At 39.4% G+C, this 24,586-nt stretch overlaps 1 pseudogene; it reads left to right on the top strand.

The window, feature by feature from the left end:
- LOC132651131 (zinc finger protein 850-like) overlaps nucleotides 1-24,586 on the top strand; it is a 443,146-nt pseudogene that overhangs the window by 9,256 nt on the left and 409,304 nt on the right.

Genomic DNA, 24,586 nt, shown 5'->3' with positions numbered 1-24,586 from the left:
TTTGGCATTACAATCACACCACTTTGGCCAATACCTCAGTTAAATATAAACCATTACCAGTACTGGATGCTTTATTTAGTGACAAGAGATTTCCAGTTGGAACTTTCTTCTTGTGTGGTGATTTCATTTATATTGGCTTGTTATATGTATATATTTTAGAAAGTTTCTATTGCATTAGGTTTCCACTGTACCAAACAAATGACCCTTAATTTTACCTGTCTTTCCTCATGTTACCTTTTCATTGCCCTCTTCCTTTCCCAATCCCCTTCAGTTCTATCTTTTTAGCCCACCTTCCATTTGTACCAAATATTTTATTTCCCTTTCCTATGGAGAAATCTCTGCCTCCCCTAACCTCCAGTTCTTAATCTGTATGTATCCCCTGCATTATTATATTCAGTTGCTTGCATATCATACATCTTGCAACTAATATATATGTAAAACAAATACATATCCTATTTCTCTTTTGGGGTCTAGGCACTCTCAATCTCAGTTACCTGCAAATGTGCATTTGCTTTCACGTTTCATGATTTGATTTTTTAAATGTCTGAGTAATAGTTGATTATGTAAATACAGTAGTACTATAACAAAAATAGAAATAAACACTGGAAAAACAGACAAAATCTTCACAAATGGTGCTGACCAAATTAGATGCCTATATGTAGAAACATGGAAATAGATGCTTATTCTTATTTTCCCTCAAAAGTCACCTCCAAATGGATTAAATCGTCACCAAAGTTTACATACATTTAAAGTCTTGAAGTCAGCACAGCTATTTGACAAAGATCTAGCATAGCTGAGTTGCATGTTACAATAGCCTTCATACTATCTTTCAGCCTTGGTCTTGATCTCCACTTGCTACATGCTTAGAGGGCTTTCAATACATGTACAACCTGAGGCCATTGGAGCAATGGGAATTTTTTTCATGAATCATTTATGCCTTCACCCTGGAGTACTTCTTCTAAGCTTCTCCAGAAAAATCCTGAGCATACTGCTCCTCTCATATTTAGGGGAAATATCAATTATCTGGCCCTACATAAATGTCTTTCTCATAAAAATGTCAGAAAATTCCTTATGAGACTTTAGCTTCAAGATAGTCTTGCAAAATCTACCCCTGTGTTTCCTCAAGAAGAAAATAATCAGAACATACTCTTAAAAAGGCAAACAAAGTTTCTAGAGCCAGGAGAGTTGATAGTATTTGAAATTAAATACCTTGTACTGCTGTATCCTCAGATGAATACTTGGCATATAAGATTAGGAGTTACATATGGTATGCCCTCAATGATTAGATAAAGATGTAAATGAATGGCTGGAGATATGTTCACCTTACACTAGGATCTATAATGATGACAAAGAATGTTTTATAAAAATGATTTTTATAATGAGGTATTAGGACCTCCTTTTCCTAGAAATATCAGCTTCACAGTATCACTGTGGTGTTGTATGACCAAAATAGTGAAAGAATACTTAGATTTAGCACATAAGTAAATTCTACAAAGATATGAGGTATAGACAATGCATTATGCTAGGAATTCAATAACAACTGTTGCTGCTTTGGCATATATTGTTTTTCATGAGGCTGTCCATTAAAATATGATAATATACTAATTGGGAGAAAGCAATATGCCCAGGCTGGCTTAAAGATTTTCTACCTATTGCCATTGAATCTGAGAATGCGTCCAACCTGAGAATGGGGTTTCAGGCTGTGGCAAATATGCCTCCATATTCTCAAAAATGTCAGGTTATGGCATTGATGAAGAAAAATGATAGTAAAAAGATAAGGTTTATCAATGATGACTAAATTTATGACAGATAAAACACCTGTCTGGAGACAAAAAGGCTATAATCTATGTTTTAGAAGAATGTGAATCTATCTTTTATTATTGAAATCTGTCTAAATAAAGAAGTACTCTGACTGCCAGTCCATCAAGACTTTAAGTTTCTTTGGACAACCATGTCTGACTCGTTTCTGCACCAACTTATTCTTCTCTCCCTCAACTGCTGGGGCTGATCCCCAGTCTTTTGCCACACTCTTTCTATTCTTTCACAGTAGGGTGAATAATCACAACTGAAGATCTAGAACTATATTCTTCAGAGTAGATAGGACATGTGATATCTGTTTTCTGGATTTGAGTTACCTAAATCAATATCGTCATTTATATTTCTATCTACTAATGTGCATACCATTTCACTTATCTATATCCGTTGAAGGATATTTAGGTGTTCTCATTTTGTACCTATTGTGAACAGAATAGCAATGAGTATGGTTGAGAAAATATTTTTGAAGGAGTATATTGAGTCCATTGTGCATAAGTCAATGAAAGTCATAAGTGGTTCATATGGTAGATTTATTTTCATCATTTTGAGAATTCTGAACACTGATTTCTGCTATGGATGTACAATTTTGCAAGCTCCCTTTGCCAGAGGTCCAGGTTTTTGTCTGTCCAACAAAAGATGTTAACTGTCAACCTAATTCCTGTTTTCTCCAGAAAAAAAATACTAAGGGAAAAATATATAGTACCTGTGTTATTTATCACAATTACTATTATGTAATTAAAATTTGAATACTTATATTGTCCACAAATTAAAAAGTAACATGTATAACTTACTAAAAATGTGTTTTCAGAAGTAGTTTCTATTCTGAAATAGAGTGCATCTATATAACATTGCTTAAATGAAGGGCTCTTTTAGTTATGGTTAGATATACATTTTATATAAACTTACTAAAAGTAAGGGTAAATAATTTCATTTGAAGACACTAAGGTATTTTATTATAGTCCAGTTATTGGACTTAATGATGGGTAGGTCATGGTGCTTGAGAAAGATCCCCAAAACTATAGCTGTGCTGACAGATAAACACAAAGCCATGCAGGCCAGGACCAAACCCAGAGGATCCTCAAATGACAGGAAGGTCACTGCCATTGGCAGGCACTTGTTTCTCTCAAGGTTTGGGTACTCTTGAATTCAGCAAGGGATACACTCCTGCTGATCTGTGGCGAGAAAGTAAATCAACATCTCAACTCCTACAAGTCACTCCATGTTCAGTGCATGAAGAAAGATTTCCAATGATACTGTGTGCATCCTATCACATTCTCTTTTACTATAGTACCAAGAAGGACACTAAACATACATTATTTGTCATTTGAGGTAATGGTTGCCTAAGGTTTTTTTTTTTTCCTAGCTAGATCTATGATTAAAGATGTGAGTATTTTTTGTGTTTTTCTCAGTCAATTGTGTCTTATTTATGCTTTATTCTGTCACCCTTGTTTATCATTAATTTTTACAATTTATTCACTTTGTATCCCAATTTTAGCCGCCTCTCTCTTCTCCTCTAGGTCCCAGCATCCCTCCCTACTTCTCTCCTATCCTTCTCCTGTAGTCCTCTGATAGGGAAGGTCCTATCAGACCCTATCCTATCAGGTTCCTTTAAGACTCCCTGTATCCTATTCATCTGTAGGTTGACTAGGTGGTCCCACCAGGGAGAAGTGATCAAGAAGCAGGCAGCCAAGTTCAGAGACTGTCTCTTCTCCCCTTACTAGGAATCCCATATGGACACTGAGCTGTCTATGTGCTACATCTGAGCAGGGGGTCTAATTCCTCTCATGCTCTTTGGTTGATGCATGAGTCTATGCAGGGCCCCAGGACCCAGATTTTTTTTTGTTTGTCGGTCTCCTTGTGTGACTCCTGTCCCCTTTAGGTCCTTCTATCTCCCACTTCTTCAATAAGACATTTTGTGCTCTATACAAAATTTTGCTGTGGGTCTCTGTATCTGCTTCAATCACCTCTTGAGTGGAGTCACTTAGTGTTCATCTGTGAAAGGCTCCTATCCTGTTCTCTCTCTTCTATGCGTTCTGGCGTCTATCCTGTTTTCTTTTCTGAATGAGAATTAAGCATCTTCCCTATGTTTCTCTGTTTCTCCTTGTACTTTAGGTTTTTAAGGTCTGTAGATTTTAGTATGTCCAATCTATATTGTATGGGTAATAATCACTTGTAAATGAATATATACCATACATGTATTTCTGCTTCTGAGATATATCACTCAGGGTGATTTTTTTTTAGTTCCATCCATTTACCTGCAAATTTCATGATTTTCTTGTTTTTAATATCTGAATAGTATTTCCTTGTGTAAATGTACCACAATTTCTGTATCCATTCCCCCATTGAGGGACATCTAGTTTGATTCCAGATTCTGGCTATTATGAATAAAGCTGTTATTGTCATAGTTGAGCAAATGTCCTTGTTGTATGGTTGAGCATCTTTCTGATATATGCCTAGGAGTTTTTTAGCTGAGTCTTGGGGTAGCAGTATTCCCAGTTTTCTGAAAAAGCACCAGACTGATTTCCGAAGCAGCTGTACAAGTTTAGATTTTCACCAGCAATGGAGGAGGGTTCTCCTTTCTGCACATCTTCTCCAGCATGAGTTGTCCCTTGAGTTTTTTCTCTTAGTCATTCTGTTGGGTGAGAGGTGGAGTCTCAGAGTCGTTTTGATTTTCATTTCTCAGATTTTTAAGGATGTTGAGCATTTTAAGTGTTTCTACACCATTCAATATTTCTCTGTTGAGAATTTCTGTTTAGCCTTGAATCATATTTTAAATTGGATTATTTGATTTGTTGGGTTATTTATATATTCTGGATATTAGCCTTCTGTCAGATGTAGAGTTGTTGAAGATCCTTTCCCAGTCTGTAAGCCATCCTTTTGTTCTGCTGACAGTGTCCTTTGCTTTAGGGAAGATTTTCAGTTTCATGAGATCCCATTTATTGATTGTTGATCTTTGAGCCTGTGCTGCTGGTGTTCTGTTCAAGAAGTTGTCTCCTGTGCAAATATGTTCAAGCCTCTTCCTCAATTTTTTTAATAACAGATTAAGAATGTTAGTTTTATGTTGAGGTATCTGATCCACAAGGAATTTACTTTTGTGCAGGGTGATAAGTATGGATCTATTTGTATGTGTGGACATCCAGTTAGACAAGCACCATTGGTTGAAGATGTTCTTTTTTCCATTGAATGGTTTTGGCTTCTTTGTCAAAAATCAGGCATTGTAGGTGTGTGGGTTTATTTCTGGGTCTTTGATTCAATTCCACAGATCCACCAGTATGTTTCTATGCCAGTACCACACCGTTTTTACTGTTTTTCTGTAGTACAGCTTGAGATCCAGGATGGAGATACCTCCAGAAGTTTTTTATTGTACTGAATTCTTTTAACTATTCTGGATTTTTTGTGTTTTTTATGTAATGTTGAGAATTGTTATTTCAAGGTCTGTAAAGAATTGTGTTGGTATTTTGATGGGAATTGCATTGAATCTCTACATTTCTTTTGGTAGAATGGCCATTTTGCTGTTTTTTCTTACTGGTCAATGAGTATGGGAGATCATTCCATCTTATGATATCTTCTTCAATTTCTTTCTTCAAAGACTTGAAGTTTTTTATACAGATTTTGCACTTGCTTGGTTAGTCACACCAGTGCACTTTATGCTATTTGTAGCTATTGCAAGGTTGTTTTTTTTCCCTAATTTCTTTCTCAGCCCTCTTGTCTTTTCTATACAAGAGGGCTTCAGATATTTTTTAGCATCTTTGTATACAGCCACTTTGCTGAAGGTGTTTATCAGCTGTAGTACTTCTCTGGTAGAATTTTTAGGGTCACTCATGTATACTGTCATATCATTTGTGAATAGTGATACTTTGACTTTTTCCCTTCTGCTTTGTATCCCCTTGATTTCCTTTAGTTGTTTTACTGCTCTAGCTAGAACTTCCAGTACTATGTTGAAGAGAAAGGAGAGAGTGAGCAAAGTTGGCTTGTCTCTGATTTCAGTGGGATTGATTTAAATTGCTTTCCATTTAGTTTGCTATAGGCTTGTTGTATATTATCTTTGCTGTGTTTAGGCATGTGCCTTTTATCTCTGATATCTCCAAAACTTTAAATATTAATGGAACTTGGATTTTATTAAATGCCTTTCAGCATCTATTGAGATGATTTTGTGGTTTTTGTTTCTCAGTTTGTTTAAGTCGTGGATTACACTGATGGATTTCTGTATATTGTACCTCCCCTGCATGCCTAGAATGAAGCCTACTTGGTCAGGATAGGTGAGATATTTGATGTTTACTTGGATTCATTTTGCGAGTATTTTATTGAGTATTTTTGTTTCAATATTCATAAGAGAGATTGGTTTGAAATTATCTTTTTTAGTGTATCCCTGCCTTTTAGTTAGCCTTTGTGAGGTTTAGGTATCAAGGTGAATGTGGCCTCATAGAATGAGTTTGGTAATGTTCCTTATTTTTCTGTTTTGTGAAATAGTTTGAAGAGTATTGGTGTTACCTCTTCTTTGAAGGTCTAGTAAAATTCTGCACTGAAACCATCAGGCTCTGGGCTTTGTTTGGCAGGGAGAATTTGATGATTGCTTCTATTTCATTAGGGCATATAGGTCTATTAATTTAGTTACCTGATCCAGATTCAACTTTGATAAGTGGAATCTAGCAAGAAAATATTCCATTTCATTTAGATTTTCAAATTTTGTGGCATATAGACTTTTAAGGTAAAACCTAATGATTTTTTAATTTCCTCAGTGTCTGTAATTATACCTCCTTTTATTTTCTGATTTTGCTGATTTGTATAGTGTCCCCCTGTGTTTTAGTTAGTTATGCTAAAGGTTTCTCTATCTTTGTGATTTTCTCCAAGAACAAGCTCTTGCTTTTGTTTATTTTTTGAATTGCTTTCTTTGTTTCTAATTTATTGATTTCTGCCCTAAGTTTGATTATTTCTAGCCATATACTCCTCTTGTGTATGTCTGCTTCCTTTTGACTAGGTCTTTCAAGTGTGCTGTTATGTTGATTTGAGATGCTTCAGATTTCTTTATGAAGTCACTTAGTTCTATGAACTTTCCTCTTAGAATTACTTTCATTATGTCTCATTAGTTTGGGTGAGTTGTGCCTTCATTTTTGTTAAATTCTAGAAAGTCTAATTAGTTTATTTCTTCATAATCCAGCTGTGATTGATTAGAGTTCAGTTTCCATGCATATGCAGGCTATTTACTATTTTTTGTTATTATTGAGGTCTAGTTTTAGACCATGTTGTTTTAATATGATACAAGATATTATATTGTTATAATATTCTTTTGTTGGAATGTATACAATTTACCCTTGTTCATTCAAAAGCTGGTTTCTCTGCTCCGTTGTCTGGTTTAAATCCAGATACTGCATTGTGATGCTTTTTATAAGCATCACCTGTCTCAAGTTTGCATAAACATGCCACCATTTGTTCTTTATATTGTCAATCAAAACAACCAGCCCCAATACTGAGTAATGGAGAGGATAAGGTGAGACATTCTGGTCCAGAGTGGGAGGAAGAGGAAGGAGACAGGAGAGGAGACTAGGAGAATCTGCAGGAGAGGGCTTGGCACCGCATGCAGAAATTAACTGGAACTAAAATATCACAAAAAGCAAGTATGATGGGTGAATCTGAATCATAGGAAACTCTGCAGACTTGGAGGTTTAGAATGGAGAAATTTTGGCTAGCATTGTGCTCTAGGTTAATTAAATAAATCCTAGTCTCTGTGTGGTGATTTGGTTATACAGCTGTTTAGGAATAACCACTGCTTAACTAAAAGATTTATCAATAGTAAATATTAATAATCTACAACAAATGGTATCCAACTAATCTAGTATCCACACACTTTCAATCCTACTTTAATATAATTTGGTGGGGGAGAGGAATAAGCTCTCAGCGATACAACCCAAACTTTAAACCTAAAAACTCCCAGATAAATTACTGGCTCTTTAAGAGAGACTCTTAAACATGCCTCAGAGCAAAAGACAGCCTACTTTGGGCAGAACTGAGACTGAACAAAACTGGCTGCCACTATATTCTAACAGGATGAGAGAAACATTAATACAGACTTCTTTGAGCTTGGCAGATAATCTCTTCTATGGTTTTAAGACAGAAATAAAGGAAAGTTTAGAAATTATGACTATGGTTACATTCATATTTCTCAATTTAACTTTAATAATTGATTTAGCCTTTTATGTCTTCTCAAAGGCAAAGGCATTAGAAAAGATACTGGAACAACACAAAGAACATGTAGAACAATGTGAAGAAAAAAATGAAGGTTGGAAACAGGACATAAAACAAGAGACACAAAAACTTATAGAACATGATAAACAACAGGAAATGAGGGCAGAGGATTTAGAAAAGATACTGGAAAACACAAACAATTAGAACACTACAAAGAAAAATTAAAAGTTAGAAGGGAGGCATAAAACAAGAGATTGAAGAGATTATTGAACAAAACAAACAACAGAGAGATAGGTATGAAATATGGGTACAGACTTAAGAAAAAGAGTTTAGAATACTAAGTAAAGAACATACTCAGGCAGAGGCAAAAGATAATAATAAAGAAAGCCAAACAAAGGTGGTTAGAAAACAAACGTTAGCTTATCCAGTCGGTGTACAACAGAGACCAGCAAATGATGATCAGCCACAGGATTACCATGAGACTGAATGGCACCCTGTGGAAGTGCCAGACCAAAGAAAATTTAAAGAAAGTGTCACCAATTTTGGAATGCATTCACCATTTGTAAAACAAATGCTGACTTTCTGGTCAATCAGTAGAGGAATCCCAAAGGACTGGGAGGATATGTCAAAGGCAATAAAAGAACCTGACCCATATTTACAATCACTATCATGATGAAGAGAAGAGGCTAGAGAGATAGCATACAAAAATAGAGCCAGGGCTGTTGGTGTTTCTAAGGAACAGTTGCTTGGTGATGGCCAATAGGCTGACACAGAGATACAAGCTGTATATAATGAAGAAACCTTAGCATTATGTCACCTAGCAGCCTTAAATACCTGGGACAAGGTTGAGGAATCAGGGAAAAGGATTGAGCCATTCTCTCAGGTCATACAAGCTCCACGTGAACCATTCATTAACGTTTTGCAAAGATTGACCTCAGCTGGTGGTACAAGCATATCAGATCAACTAGCTAGAAAAGCCTTTGAAAATGCAAAGATTTTGAATGCAAAGAGGTAATACGGCCATTCAAAGCAAGGTGTGCACAAAAAGACAAATGGGTTATAAATACAATTGACAACAGACCTCAATCACCCAATTTGGCCTTGATAAGAGAAGCTATCCCTAAAGACATTGGGAAATGTCTTAATTTTGATGGGCAAACGGAGTTACCAAAAAAAAAAAAAACAAAATAATTCAAAAGGGAGTCTATACTTTTTAGAATATGCAGAAGATGTGGCAAGGGTTGACATCAGATTAGTGAATGTAGAGCACAGAGAAATAGGGTAATCCTTTATCAAAAATGCCTGAGGGGACCTTTCTCAGGCCTCAATACAGGACAGGGATACTCTTCCACAAGAAAGTTAAATGCCACTGCCCTGGGAATAAACATTAAAAACTTCAACAGTGAGGCCAGGGTAAGTTTTATAGATAAATCAAACAAAACAAAACAAAACAAAAAAAAAAAAAAAACAGGAAAGAAGGGAAAAAACCAAATATACTGGCAAACCTCTATAAATGATCATAGGCCAAAGTTAAAGATAATTTTAAATAATATTGAAATTGAAGGAATGGTGGATACTGGGGCTGATGTCGCAATTATCACTCCTAAATTTTGACCCCCAAATTAGCCAATTCAAGAGGTCGATATCCAATTCCAAAGAGTTGGAACTTTATCTAAAGTGAAACAATAAGTCAGGTGGCTTAAATGTATAGGACCAGAAGGTCAAATAGGAAAATTAAGGCCATATGTGGCTGAGATAGCCATAAACTTATGGGAAAGAGATCTGTTACAACAATGGGAGACCCAGATTAACAACCCCCAGTTTCAGAGGCAAAACAGGTAATACTCCTGATAAAGAAGTTAAAATTATTTTAAAATGCCATCAAAAAAGATACAGGCTGCCCAGGCTGTCCATAAACCAGATACAAGCATTCTTTTCAACTTCATGTTGGGAAGCCACTGCTAATAAAACCCCCACCACCTTACCAAGGTGGTTGGTTGACCAACCTATTTGGATTGAACAATGGTCTATGAGTAAAGAAAAATTACTGGCATTAAAACAGCTAGTCCTGGAAGAACTGGAGGCTCAACATATAGAGGAGTCCAACAGCCCTTGTAATTCTCCGGTATTTGTCATAAAAAAGAAATCTGACAAATGGAGGATGTTAACAGATCTCAGAGCCATTAACAAAATTATTCCGGCAATGGGGTCATTACAATCCGGAATCCCATTGCCTTCCATCTTACCTAAACAATGGCTTATTATAGTGATTGATTTAAAGGATTGCTTTTTCACAATTTTTTTACATGAACATGATAGGGAAAGGTTTGCTTTCTCAGCACCCACTTTTAATAGAAGCTGTCCAATAAAGAGATATCACTCGAGGGTCTTACCACAGGGGATGTTGAACAGTCCTGCTTTGTGCCAATATTTTGTACAACAGCTGTTAGAGAGAATTCATAAGCAGTTTCCTCAATCCATAATTTACTATATGGATGATATCTTATTAGCTGATTCAGATAGAAAAACATTAGAAAATATTTTTGATGAAATAAATAGAACTTTGTCTTGTTGGGGTTTAGAGATTGCTCCCGAAAAAGTACAAAGAGGAGATTCTATTAATTACCTAGGGTACAAAATAGGTCTACAGAAAACTCCACCACAAAAAGTACAAATTAGAAGAACCCAATTAAAAACTCTCAATGATTTTCAAAACTTGCTGTGAGATATTAACTGGCTATAGCCTACATTTGGTTTAGCTACTCAAGAGCTAAATAACTTATTTCAAAACTTACGGGATGATAAGGACTTTAAAAGTCCAAGAACATTATCAATTGAAGATGAAAGTGAATTGGCTCTGGTAGAAAGGAAATTACAAGATGCATATATTGACCATATTGATCCAAATAAGACCTGTATTTTGGTTATCTTGCTTTCCACTCATTCTCCCGCGGGAATTCTTATGCAGAAGGTCAACTGTGTCTTAAAATTGATATTTTTGGCACACAAACAAAATGAAAAATTTAAAACCTATATAGAAAAGTTCCTGAATTGATCCTAAAAGGAAAAATGAGACTTCATCAGTTGGCTGGAACAGATCCAGCTGAAATTCTGGTGCCCTGTACCAATGCTGAGATTGTATCGTTATGGGTAGAGATATTGGCAAAGAGCTTGTTGTGAGTTTTTGGGAGAAATCAGCAAAAGGTACCCAAAAATCAAGTCACTTCAGTTTATAAAAAGAAACAATTAGATTCTCCCTCGTATAATAAAAGGAACTCCAAATTTTGGAGCTCCCACATTTTATACGGATGCCAATAAATCAAAAAGGGCAGGTTGTAAGTCAGAAAATCTGAGTAAAGTGGTGGGGGGGTCCTTATGATTCAGTTCAAAAATCAGAATTATATGCAATTCTCTTGGTGTTATCAAATTTTCAAGAATCTCTTAATATAGTCACTGACTCTCAATATTCAGAAAGATTTGTTCTACATATAGAAACTTCTGATCTAATTCAGGATAATTTGGACTTAACTTCACTCTTTCTTCAGTTACAATGAGTAATCAGAAATAGAAATAATCCATTGTATATAACATAGATCAGATTTGATATGGGTCCACCAGGCCCTCTAGCACAAGACAATGTTGAAATTGATCAACTATTGACAGGAAGAATATTAGAGGCCTCAGAATTTCATTTAAAAAACACCATGTTAACAGCAAAGGCTTAAAAAGAGAGTTTTCTATCACTTGGCAACAAGCCAAAGAAATTGTGCAAAAATGTCCCACTTGTTCTTTATATAACTAAACTCCACTACCTGTAGGAAGTAACCCTAATGTTAACCAAAGAAATGAAATTTGGCAAATCACGTGTTTTATTTTATAGAGTTTGGTAAACTGAAATATGTGCACTATACTATAGACACATATTCAGGGTTCCAATGAGCAAAAGCCATAAGTTCTGAGAAGGCTGATTCAGTTATTACACATTTATTAGAAGTGATGGAAGTTATGGTTATGCCTACACAGATTAAGACTGATAATGCTACAGCATATGTCTCTAATAAAGTGAAAAGATTTTTTTTACATATTATAAGATAAAACATGTAACAGGTATAACTCACAATCCTGCTGGTCAAGCAGTCATTGAAAAATAGAATCATACTTTAAGGGACATGCTTAACAATCAGGGAGGGGTATTAAAACACCACAGAGATAGATTACATAATGCTTTATTGACCTTAAACTTCTTAAATGTTAATGAAAAACAAAAAAACAGATGCACGACACTTGGTTATAGAAAAAAAACTGCTGAATTATTTCAGCCTATATATTTCAAAGATATCCCAATTTCAAAATGGACAGTAGGGAATGTGTTACACACTGGGAAAGAGGTTTTGCATATGTTCACACAGGAGAAGAGAAATTATGGGTTCCTTCAAAACTAATAAAAATCAGATATCACAGAGGAAGATCACCTGAAGACCTTGGCCACACACAAGAAGAGAGAAATCAAGAAGACCAAACAGAACAGGTAATATAAATTGATAATCCCTTCACATGGGAACAACTCTACAACTGACTGAGACATAAAAAATGTCTCTAGCGGAATTTCAGCAGTGCATGGCCAACAATTCCTTGGCTATAATAGCCTCAATATTTATTATGCCATTCTTTTAATTGGCATTGATAAAATTGCTTTACAGTTTAATTTCATTCTGAACATCTCTTACATTTATAATTTTAGAACTGTGTAATGCTTGTGAGAAATTATATGTTTGCAGAACAAAAGGAGTGAATACTGGAGATGCTGGACCAAACCTGACAGAATCCTCCTTCCAGCATGCTGAGACATTAACACATCTGTTTCAGAATCTTGCATGTTCCATAATTCTGCTTGTTTCTGCCTCAACTGCTTCAATTGGTGTTTCTCATCATGACCTGTTCCCAAGAGAGCTTTGAAGAAAGCTACAAATCTTAATTGGTCCAGCATTTTAGACTGTTCTAAACAGGACTTTTATTAACTCTTATTATTTTCTCAACATTCAAAGACTGGACCACAAATATTGCTTGCTTAATTAAACATGTTTTCATTTTTCTTTGGGTCCCCAGCAGTATTTCTGCATGTCCAAAATGTCAGCTAGAAGAAATCACTGATAATGATGTCCTATTTTTTTTAAGGGGGAATGGGTAGGTTTTTGGTTGTTTTCTGTGGCTACAAGTGTTTATTGTTGTTGGGAGATATTTATAAATTAATAATGGTCTTACTCAGAGTGAAACTGTTATGTCCAGTACGGGAACCCCAAAAGACCAGGGATACACTCTGCTGTAAATACATGAGGTTTTTAAAACTGTATACATGTTTGGATATGGGACATAAACTTCCTGTGGACACAGGAGAGGAATGTAGCCCTGAGATCTAGGGAAGCATGGTTTTTATGGGGCAAAACTGCAAGCAGGAACTTACATGCTTTGGCATTACATGATTGGGGAAGGGGAATTGACTTTTGAAATGATTGGTCCACTTTAGGTACTGAGACTACAAACAGTTCTAGCCTGGTCTTACGGGCCAGTTTCCTAGCAACTGTATAATTAGTGGGCAGGAAAGAATGCAGTAAGGGTAATTTGTCCCCTCAGGGCATTAAGGCTCATTCTTCCCCAAGGTGGCTGGATGTGTTTCCAACTAACTAGCCTTTATTCATGCTTCTGCTTTAAACTTTAAAACAATACCCACTGATTTTAAGTCTTTGGTCTCTCAAATCCACTTAGAATTAATGTAATTGAGATTTTAAAACTGAAATAAAATGAAGTTTCAAATCTTTCTTCCACCTGCTATTTTTCCCATAAGCTCTACTGTGTGCCTTCCTTGTGAAAGGAACCTGGAAATGTGCCAGTAGGCCTGGTTCTGATATTTTTTTTTATTTCAATATTATTATTATTATTATTATTATTATTATTATTTTGGGTTTTTGAGACAGGGTTTCTCTGTGTAACACTGGCTGTCTTGAACTTTCTCTGTAGAACAAGCTGGCCTTGAACTCACAGATACTCACCTGCCTCAGCCTCCCAAGTGCTGGGATTAAATGTGCGTGCCAACATGCTTGGCAGGACTTTTCTGTAGCCTGATTGAAGTCATACTATGTAACTTAGAACATGTCCAGTGTTGTGAGTGTAAAGAGCTGGCAGGGGGCACAAGCCCTTGTTTTTTGGAGACAGGGTTTCTCTGTGTAGCCTTGCATGTCCTGGACTCGCTTTGTAAACCTAGATGATCTGGAACTCATACCACTGCTTGCCCCACTGAGGGTCACAGGCATATGACATCACAGCTGGCTTTTGTTATAATCCTTAAAAATGATTTATAATCTCTGTCTACCTTCCCAAGACCAGGCCTGTTTTGACTGGGAGAGTCGGCACTCACTAAAATAAAGGGGGCCAGGGACCCAGGATTCTTTTTTCAGTGAGCAGGGACTGGTTGGGCCCTGGCTGAATAGAAGAATTTAAACTGGACACATTTAAACTGGGATTATGTGAATTTGTGGCTGGGGCTGTGTGTGCAATAAACTAGCTTTACTTACTAATGGAAGGGTGTGCTTTTTCCTCCTCTCTTAGGAAGTGTAATTCTCATCTGATTGTTTGTTTTTATATGTATGAGTGTTTTGTCTGCATGGGTAGGTGTGCCTGTGTATCAGATGGAGGTGAAGGTGTGTGAAGAGGGCAGAAGAGGGAGCTAAAGTCCCTGGAACTGGACTTACAGATGGGGGTAGATACCAGGTGCAAAACAGAACTGGTCCTTGGCAAGAACAAGTACTCTTAACCCCTGAATCATCGCTGTAGCCCCTGAACTATAAAAGGCATCCATAATCTCGTCCTCAGTGTTGTGGCATATTGGAAGAAATCCTCTCACAATATTGACCATAAGTCTAGAAGGAGGTCACTGAAATTTCTGGGATCCTGCGATGCCCTGCAGCCAGCATGACCTTGCCCCCGGTGCTATGGGGGTTAGTAAGGAAAGTGGAAACCACATTGCAGAACACCATCATTCTGGGTGTCAGAAGCCTGGCTTCTGTAAATATGTAAAGCTCTAGCCAGTAAAGTGATAGTAGACACTCCTCAGTGACAGGACAGCTGGGTATCCCAGGATACAGTAGAAAGCAAGAGTTGTGTGCTTGTTGAATATGACAATTGCCATGGCCCGAGAGCATAGATTTGTGTCACTCCAAATTCCATGTTCCAATGTGGAGGGAGTCCCATGAAATATTTATAATATCAGAACAGCCATAAATGCTCTTCAGTTAGACCTTAGAAAAGTGGGTTATGGCAAAGCATAGAAAACAGCTATGGGACTCCAATGCCATCAGGTGAAAATTTTAACATCAGGCCTGCCAGACGCTTGTGTTCTAGTTAGCACCACCCTACAGGTATTCATCAGTCCTAGGATACTAGGTCCAACAAAGAGGCTGGCAAGGAATGTCTAATAGGAGCTAAAGAGGGCCAAGACAAATTGTTATTAGGCTGTGGACATACTGTCTCCACCTCACTCCATTTCTGATTGGTCAGTCAGATCTGTCCACATGTTTCCTCTGTAGGAATTCTCATTCCTATGACGAGGTAGGTGGTCAGGTTCAGGGTTTGCAAATCTGTCAACGTGGGAGAGACATTCCCACCGAACTCCACAGACAACAAGTCAAATCCAAGAGCAAATGAGAAGGACAGACAGGCGACTGATACCAGAAACCACCTCAGTGTTCCAGAATTATAGAAAGATCCACACATACACATATAGCAGTATTCTTTCTCTGTCTGTCTGTCTCTACCTCTCTGTCTCCCTTTCTTTCTCTCTCTCTCTCAAACATATACACCACAAATGAATCATGAACAGACTCTCAGAGTGTCTTGCTGGGTAATACAGATGACTGTGCTGTGGTGGCCAACAAAGAATAAATAGTAGAAGAAGCAGTAGCAGCAGATAATCAAGGGATCGCTTAGAATTCTGGGATTGCCCTTGACAATGGCCAGGAAAGGCTTAGTACTTCACAAATTGATTTAAACCACAGCAGTGATAGCAAAGAAGCACAGAGATGTACCAAAACCTAGACCAGAAAACCCTAAAGGGCAGGCCAGATCATTAGTTTGGGGAGGTGGATTTATGTCACAGGCACACACTTTCGTATTTCATAAAGAGGAAATTGTCAGGCTCCAATCTTCCAGAAATCAATAAAACGGTTGAGGTGTCTAATGTTATCAATAAAAATAGCAAAGAAAAAACACGAGGGAAACGTGGGTACAAAGATACAGATATTCACTCACACAGAAATACCATAAAAGTGTGAAATTAGAAGCCATATGCATACAAAAGAACTGAATATATATTGTAGCCTTGACAACCCACAAATATGCCCTTGAGTTTTTCTGTTACTGCTCATGAGGCTAACCAGTTAGTCTGGTTTGTGGCCCCTTGGAGAAAACTAACTTTAAAATTCATTATTATTATTATTTAAAGAGGTAGTGAGTGTTCTTTTTGGAGGGAGGGGAATTTTATTGATGATCCATGGTGCATTTCTTTTTTTTTTCTTTGAAAATTTATTATTTGTAGAGTATTCTGTCTGCATACCAGAAAAAGGAGCCAGATCTCACTATAGATGGTTGTGAGCCACCACGTGGGTGCTGGAAATCAAACTCGGGATCTTTGGAAGAGAAACCTGCACTCTTAAGCTCTGTGACGTCTCTCCAGCCCCATCGTTTATTATTATTATTATTTATTTTTTCTTATCAGTTACATTTTATAAACTCTGTATCCCAGCCGTGTCCCAATCCCTCATTCCCTCCCAATCCCTCCCTCCCTCCCTCCCTCCCTCCCTCCCTCATCTCCTCCCTGCCCCTTTCCAAGTCCACTGATGGACTTGGAAAGTCTCCTCCCCATTCATCTGATCCTGTTTTATCAGGTATCTTCAGGACTGGCTGCAAAGCCCTCCTCTGTGGCCTAACAGGACTGCTCCTCCCTTCGGGGGTGGAGAGGCCAAAGAGCCAGTCATTGAGTTCCTGTTAGAAATAGTCCTTGTTCCCCTCACTTTGGGAAAACAATTGGTTACTGAGCTACCACAGGCTACCTCTGAGCAGAGGTTCTAGGTTATATCCATACATGGTCCTTGGTTGAATGTCAGTCTCAGAAAAGACCCTGTGCCCAGATATATTTGGTCCTTGTGGAGCTCCTATCCTTTCCCAATCAGACTAACTCCCCTTCTTTCTTATGATTCCCTGTACTCTGCCAAAGGTTTGGTCTTGAGTCTTTGCTTTGAAAACACTGCTAGTTAGAGTCTTTCAGATACGCTCAGTAGACTCCTGTCATACGTTCAATGCACATCCCATCTGTCTTTCTAAACGAGGATTGAAAATTCACCTTCTTTCATTTCCCCTACTTAACTAAAATGTTCTCAACTCTGGGCCTTTGATATGTTCTTTATCATCTTGTGCTGTTAAATCCCTCTTGTTTTCTTTAGGTTTCATAGTAGATTTTATAGTGACGTACACATTTCTCTGCATGGTCTATGGGTTTGTTTATGGTGGAGTAGCCCACAAAACTGTAAGCTTATAGAGAAAGAATTGTGTTTGCATGAATTATTTTCTGTGTGTTCAGGACTTAGCACAGTATTTGGTACCTAATGCACAAACAGTAACTATCTGGGGAAGGACAAATAACCTTTTAAACAGTAAATGGCTTTAACAATTTCTTCATAATTTGATAGTAATACAGAATTCCCACACAGAGGATGGGAGTATGTAGCATTTTATTTGTTAATGCCAGCCATTGTGCTATCTGTAATAAACTTCTCATGGAGTCTTTTTATCTTGTTCTGTTACTGTTGTGACTAGTATAGCCTCCTCTATGCCTGTTGCCTTCTCTCTGTTCTCTTTCATTTCTCCCATAACAAGTTACTTCCTTTAATCTTTAATGAGGTTTAGCATCTGGCTTTATCATATGCAAGGACTATCTGTATCTACCTGTTTTGTACAGGAGCTCGGAATAAAGCTTGGAAGTAGAACATTTGCATCACATATATGAGGTAAAGAAGGAGGAGAAAGAAAAGGAACAGGAGAAGCAAAGCATTGCTTTTCTTTATGCAGATGCTCTGCCATAAATAGGGAGGTTAACAGTCTCTGCCTTCCAAGCAAGATAGAAATTACAGATACAGCAACAGTGCTACTTATTTGGTATTAGTTTTTAACCTGGTCCCTCTCCTGACATTCACTCTGTACCTGCTTTGTACATAGTTGGGTTCATGTGCATGTACATTTTCTGCAAAGAATCTATGTTTTCATTAAATTTTATGAGAGGTCAGATCCTCAAAAAATGTCCTGGGTTTTGCATTCTGCCATACTTATCCCTAGGAGACCATGTCTGTGAATCTGATTACCTCCTCTCTGTACATCATTTGATGTTACGACTTCAGGATGCATCTTGAACCTTGTTTTCAAGAGAATGTTGTAAACATGCCCTAAGCTTAACAGGCATTTTGTGCCTCATGAAAAATATTTCATCATAAAATGTTCTGTCTGAAGTGAGCATCTGAGATCATTGTAAAATGCACTCAGTTACCTTCATTTTAGTCATTAACATTATTAGAACGATTTATTGTTTTTCATTCCTTTTTTAAGAGACGTAAGCATGATGACCCTGGTGTAAGGGACTGTGTACACACTGTTAACTATGAAAATAAAACCACACATTCAGTACAAGCAAAACCTCCAAATATTGATAAGAATTAGGTTTAGATTTAGGGCCCCAAAATAATTCAGTTGAAATGTGAGGAAGACATTGAAACAGCAAGCTTTTAGAGTATATATATATATATATATGCACGTAACTATGATGAAAGGATGTACACATAAACACAACTTAAGAATTCTTCGGCATACACACAAAAGGTGGAACTTAATTAAGCAGGATTTGTTTTCCTTTCTGTTTTTTTGCCAGGAAATTTTTGAACATGTTCTTCCTCTCTCCTCCCCTCCCTTCCCCTTTAGCACTTTGGGGAGCACATTGACAGAGGTTCCCCACCCATGCAAACCACAATCATATACATATGCTTTCTTAGATTTTCTAACAAAATTCTTCTAGTTGCCACTCTGGGACCTGGCCTAAAAAATAATTGGCCTTTCCAAGTACATTCGTTAGACTGGGAGGTCCAAGCTCCCCCACCTCTCCTGTCCTAGGGCAGGCAGAGGCAGCACTGGACCCTCTGCACTTCCTTTCCGGGAGGACTGGCCCATTATCACTCTTCCTCAGGATGCATGGCACAAGTGTATCCCGAGGAACTCTGCACACTGCGCCCCAGCCTCCCAACCCCGGCGGCAGGAGGGCACAGTCCCGGGTACCAGCAGCCAGCACAGAAGCTCTTGTCTGGATGCAGGCAGGCTCTCCCGACCCGCCCAGCCCCCGGCTGCAACGCTGCGGTCTCTCCCCGCGACCGCCATCCTGCGGGTCCCTCACACACGCCCACAGCCAGCCAAGCTCGGCTGCACTGGGATGGCTGCTGATACCCGTGGACCCGCTGCTCCTCCACCTCGGGACCCAACCCTCTCTCCTTCCCGCCTCCCAGCCGCGATGCCAGGCCCAGCACCACCTAGCCCACTGGAGGGCTGCTGGGGGCGGAGGCGGAGCCCAGAGGCAGAGGCGGGGGAGGAGCCCGAGAACGGAGGCGGAGCCCGGGGCGGAGACGGGGGAGGAGCCCGGGAGCAGAGGCGGAGTCAAGGGTTGTAGGCGGAGCCCGATGGGGGAGGCGGAGCCTAGGTGGGCGGAAACGGAGCCGGGGCGGAGGCGGAGCCCAGGGGCGGAGGCGGAGCCCAGGCGGCGCCCGCCCCACATTCTTACCTGGCTTCTCCTAGTCTCAGCCGACCAAGATGAAGTAGTCCACTAGAGGAACCACGACCCCCGCCACCACGCCCGGGAAGCGGATTCCCATCGCCGCCCTCACCGCCGCCGCCCACCAGGCCCAGGCGAGCTCAGCGAAAACCTTTCAGCGTCTGTATCTATAGCGACGGCGCTTCCATCACGCTTGACAATGGAGGCGCGCACTGCGCCTGCGCTGCACCTCGTGCCAGCCCCTCCTCCGCCCCACCCGAGAGGGCTCGGACTTCGGGTTCCTCCGAGGCCGCTCGGACCCGCGGCTTGGAGAATGGGCGGCCGGGCGCAGCCTCGCCACGGAGGCTGAGCTCTTAGAGGCTGGGCCTCTGCCTCAACGTCCCCCTCCCCTATTCTTTATTTTCCTGGAGCGGGGTCTTTCCTTCCACCTTCTCTCTCCCTTTTGCAGGGGGAGAAGAAGGTGGAGGGGCGCTGGGTCCCTTGAAAAGTTTGCTCTTCTCTGCTGCCTGCTTGCCACTGGCAGCAGGGAGGAGATTCTCCCGCCCTCTGCTGGAAGCTTGGAATTTGCACCGCCGAGGCTTTTTGCTGCAAGTTTCCTGTTTATGTTGTGCAGATGGGGATTTTAGAAATATGCCACCAAGCTGGCGGGGGTAGGAAAAGACTTGCGCAATCTTCAGAGGCGCCAATGGTTTCTGGGCTGTGACCTGTTAGTGCAAGCTGAAATAAACCCATCTCTTCCTTAAGTTGCTTTTGGTAAGTGTTTTATCACAGCAACAAAATAAAATTATGACAAAGCCGTTTGGAAAAGTCAACCCTATAATTCATGACAGCAACTGACCTAATTTTGCCAAGCAAAAATTTCAGGTTCTTAGAGACAAGTTATTAGAACTTCCTCATTCTGAATTAAGGTTTCATTTACTTATTTTTTTTTTTTTTTGCTTGTTTTTTGTTTTCTTATGGCTAGAGCTGGAACATGGCCAGTACAGTGTTGTCCTGGCATGAACAAAGCTCTGGGTTCAGCCCACAGCAGGAAAAGCATGGAGTATGGGTTAGTTCATAGCTGTAATTCCAACATTTGGGAAGTAGAAGCAGGAAGGTTAGGAGTTCATGGCTTGCCACTATCTTTGTCTTTAAAAATCAAAACATAGCAGAGCACGGTGGTGTTATGGTTTTAATGCCTGAACTCAGAAGATAGAGGCAGGTGGAGCTCTGTGAATTCAAGGCCAGGCTGGTCTACAAAGCAATCTCCAGGCCAACCAGAATTACATTATGAGACCCTGTCTGGACTTTTTGGTTTGGATGGCGGATACATGTATAAAATGGATTTCATACTAAAAGTGTAAAATGTAATGAGAACATTCACAGCTTTTACTTTTAAAAAAAGATTTATGTATTTATTCGTATGTTCACAATGTTCTGCATGCATGTATCTCTGCATGCCAGAAGAGGGCACCAGATCTCATTATAGATGGTTGTAAGCCACCATATGGTTGCCTGGAATTGAATTTAGAGCCTCTGGAAGAGCAACCAGTGCTCTTAACCTCTGAGCCATCTCTTCAGCCCCCAGAGCTCCTACTTTTTGTTTAGTTTTTTTTAATGATTCTTTATTAATTACACTTTATTTACTTTGTATCTCCCCTGTGGTTCCCTCCCTCCTCCTGTTCCAGTCCCTCCCCTCCTCCACCCTCTTCATGCATGCCCTTCCCCAAGTTCACTGATAGGGGAGGTCTTCTTTTCCTTCCTTCTGATCCTAGTCAATTATGTCTCATAAGGAGTGGCTGCATTGTCTTCTGTGGCCTGGCAATGCTGCTTCCCCCTCAGGGGGAGGTAATTAAAGAGCAGGCCAATCAGTTCATGTCAGAGACAGTCCCTGTTCTATTATAATGGAACCCACTTGGATACTGAACTGCCATGGGCTACATTTGTGCCGGGGTCTTAGGTTATCTCCATGCATGATCCTTGGTTGGAATATGAGTCTCTGGAAAGACACCTATGCTCAGATTTTTTTTTTGTTCTGTTGCTCTCCTTATGGAGTTCCTGTCCTCTCCAGATCTTACTGTTTCCCACTTCCTTCCTAAGATTCCCTGAACTCTGCCCAAAGGTTGCCCATAAGTCTCAGCATTTGCATTGATAGTCTTCAGGGCAGAGGCCTTTCTGAGGTCCTCTGTGTCAGGCTCCTGACTTCTTCCCTCTTTTCACCTTCTTCTGATTTCCATTCTCTTTGCCTTTCTGAATAGGGATTGAGCATTTTAGCCAGAGTACTCCCTATTGATTAGTTTCTTTAGGAGTAGAGATTTTAGTAGGTTAAACCAGCTTCTACTTTTAATGCCAGTCCTAACTGTGTATAAGTTCGTTAAGTTGTTTAGACTTTGGGTCTGATTAATTTGATATGTAATTCTTACAAATGAAAAGTTTATTTTGTTTCACATTCTCCATAAAGGTGATCCAAAAACCTTATTTTTAATTTATATTATTTTTAATGGAAGTAGAGTATGTACATGTGCATGCAGGTGCTTGGGGAGTCCACAAGAGGGCAGTAAACCCCTTGGAGCTGAGTTACAGGCAGTCATAGGCCTCCTGGTGTGGATGCTAGGAACTGAATGCAGGTTCTCTTCAAGAGCAACATAGTACATGAAATCATCTCTCCAGACCTAAATTAAAAAATCTTTAGGTCCAATCTCATCCACCCAGACCTTGTTCCATTTTTCTGGATAGAGGAAAGTCAGGGTCTGTGGAAGTCATAGTTTGAATTATACCAATGGAGAGTAGGAAAAGCTGAAACCTAGGATCCTAGCTACTCTGGATGTGCTGACTCTTTCGGTTATGGCAGGCTGTACTTAATCTGAAAGGAAATGTTACATATCACAAAAACACTGTGTGTACAAAGTGGCCAAACATGCAGCCAGTTGCTCTGGATCAGCTGAAGGTTTAACCGGACAAACAATAGAGCTGCTTTCAAAGTGAACTTCCATTTCCAGGACTTGAAGGAAACACTGGGACATAAGCTCTTAGGAGAAACCTGTGGTGAGCAGGGGCCTGTGCCAAGGAGTGTAAAGAATTAGGAAAGAGAGGACTCGGGAATCATCGCATAGATCTGTCCATCTCATAAGCTTTTGCCAGTGCATTCCCTGTGCCTCACCTTGTGCTAAGAGGCAGGCAGATGACAATCAGAAAGTCAGAGGCTCCTGCCTTCCCAAGCCTCATGATGTAGCAAAAGAGAAAGCAGTCAGTCTAGAACACAGTCATTGTCAACAGGCAGTGACAGAAAGCACTAGCTGTCTTTGGCAAAGACCAGTTGAGCAAATGCTTAACTCAGAAGCCTGTTATAGTTTCTGAAGAAAACAGATTACATCAGCACTTACTCAGAAGTCTCCCAAGCAGGCTAAAGAGTGCTGTGTTTAAAACGTGTGTGTGTGTGTGTGTTAATTCTGCTACAGCCTCATGTAATATGACAGCTGTAGTGAAGACAGACAAACATCTCCACAGATCACTGTTTTGCCAGGATATCCAACAGAGTCCTCAGAGAATGGCTTGGCATATATATTTGGTTATTCATGACACCGTTTCTCTGTGTAGCCTTGGCTGTCTTGGAACATTACTCTGTAGACCAGGCTGGCCTCAAACTCACAGAGATCTGCCTGCCTCTGTTTCCCAAGTGCTGGGACTAAGGTGTGTGCCACCACCACCCAGGAAGAATATAATTTTTAACTCTTCATATATCACTAAAAAGTATATGAAGTAATATAATATTTTAATCACAATATTTAGCCATTCTACAAAGTACAAATATTTAAACTGCTCTATGCTGAACATCCTAAAGACAGTCTGCCCTCCATGCCCATATATTTCATATCTTCAAATTCAACTGAATACAGGTGGAAAATACTGAGGAGGAAAATCAAAAGCAGCCATGGTGGCTCATGTCTGTGGCCCATGTAATCCCAGCAATTTGGAGGCTAATGTGTGGGGGGGTGAGCAGGAGAGTTGAAGGCTGCCAGGTTTACACAGTGAGCATCAGTGAGAAGAGATTACATTTAGTAAGACCTGCTTTGCCAAGAAAAAGAAAATAGAAGGAAGGGGGTAAAGGAGGGGAGAGAGGGAAGTAAGGAGGGAGGAAGGGAGGGAGAAGAAGATGCACAGAGGAAATGAGGAAGGAAGAAGGACATTTTTTAACTTCATGTATTCTGAATATGTACAGATAATCTTTACTTGTTTCTATTTCCTAAGAAATACTCTAGTGACTACTTATGTAACAGTGACACCTAAAGATGATTTCAACTTTAAAGTCTGTAAAAGGTTTGTTTTACACAAATGCTAAATTCTTTAGTGTAAAAGACTGGAATATGTTTGAAGATGCCGTGTTGAAACCCAGTACATTTTCTTGCTAGCCTAAAAAATTAATAAGTAAATGTGACAGGGACATCCAAAGATTTAGATCTGTGTGAGAGAATCTTGAACTAAACAACTGTGCATATCAAGAAAAAACTGTTATTCAAAAGTTATTTTTAAGCTAAATAAATCAGAAAAAAGCATTAATCACTTGTCTCCACTGTCTTCTTGTTCACTTTGCTCCATCTCTAATCTTTCTAACATTCCTAGAGGAGAATTTCCTACCATACACCCACAACCTTTTCTCCATCTCTTTCTCTCTTTCTCTCTCTCTCTCTCTCTCTCTCTCTCTCTCTCTCTCTTTCTCCCCATGGACATACCCTCCTTTTTAAAATCATACTATAT

The sequence above is a fragment of the Meriones unguiculatus genome (genome assembly GCF_030254825.1).
Source record: "Meriones unguiculatus strain TT.TT164.6M chromosome 13 unlocalized genomic scaffold, Bangor_MerUng_6.1 Chr13_unordered_Scaffold_40, whole genome shotgun sequence".
NCBI lineage: Eukaryota > Metazoa > Chordata > Mammalia > Rodentia > Muridae > Meriones > Meriones unguiculatus.
Note: the sequence above shows the minus strand (reverse complement) of the source record. Positions and strands in the feature narration are given on the sequence as shown.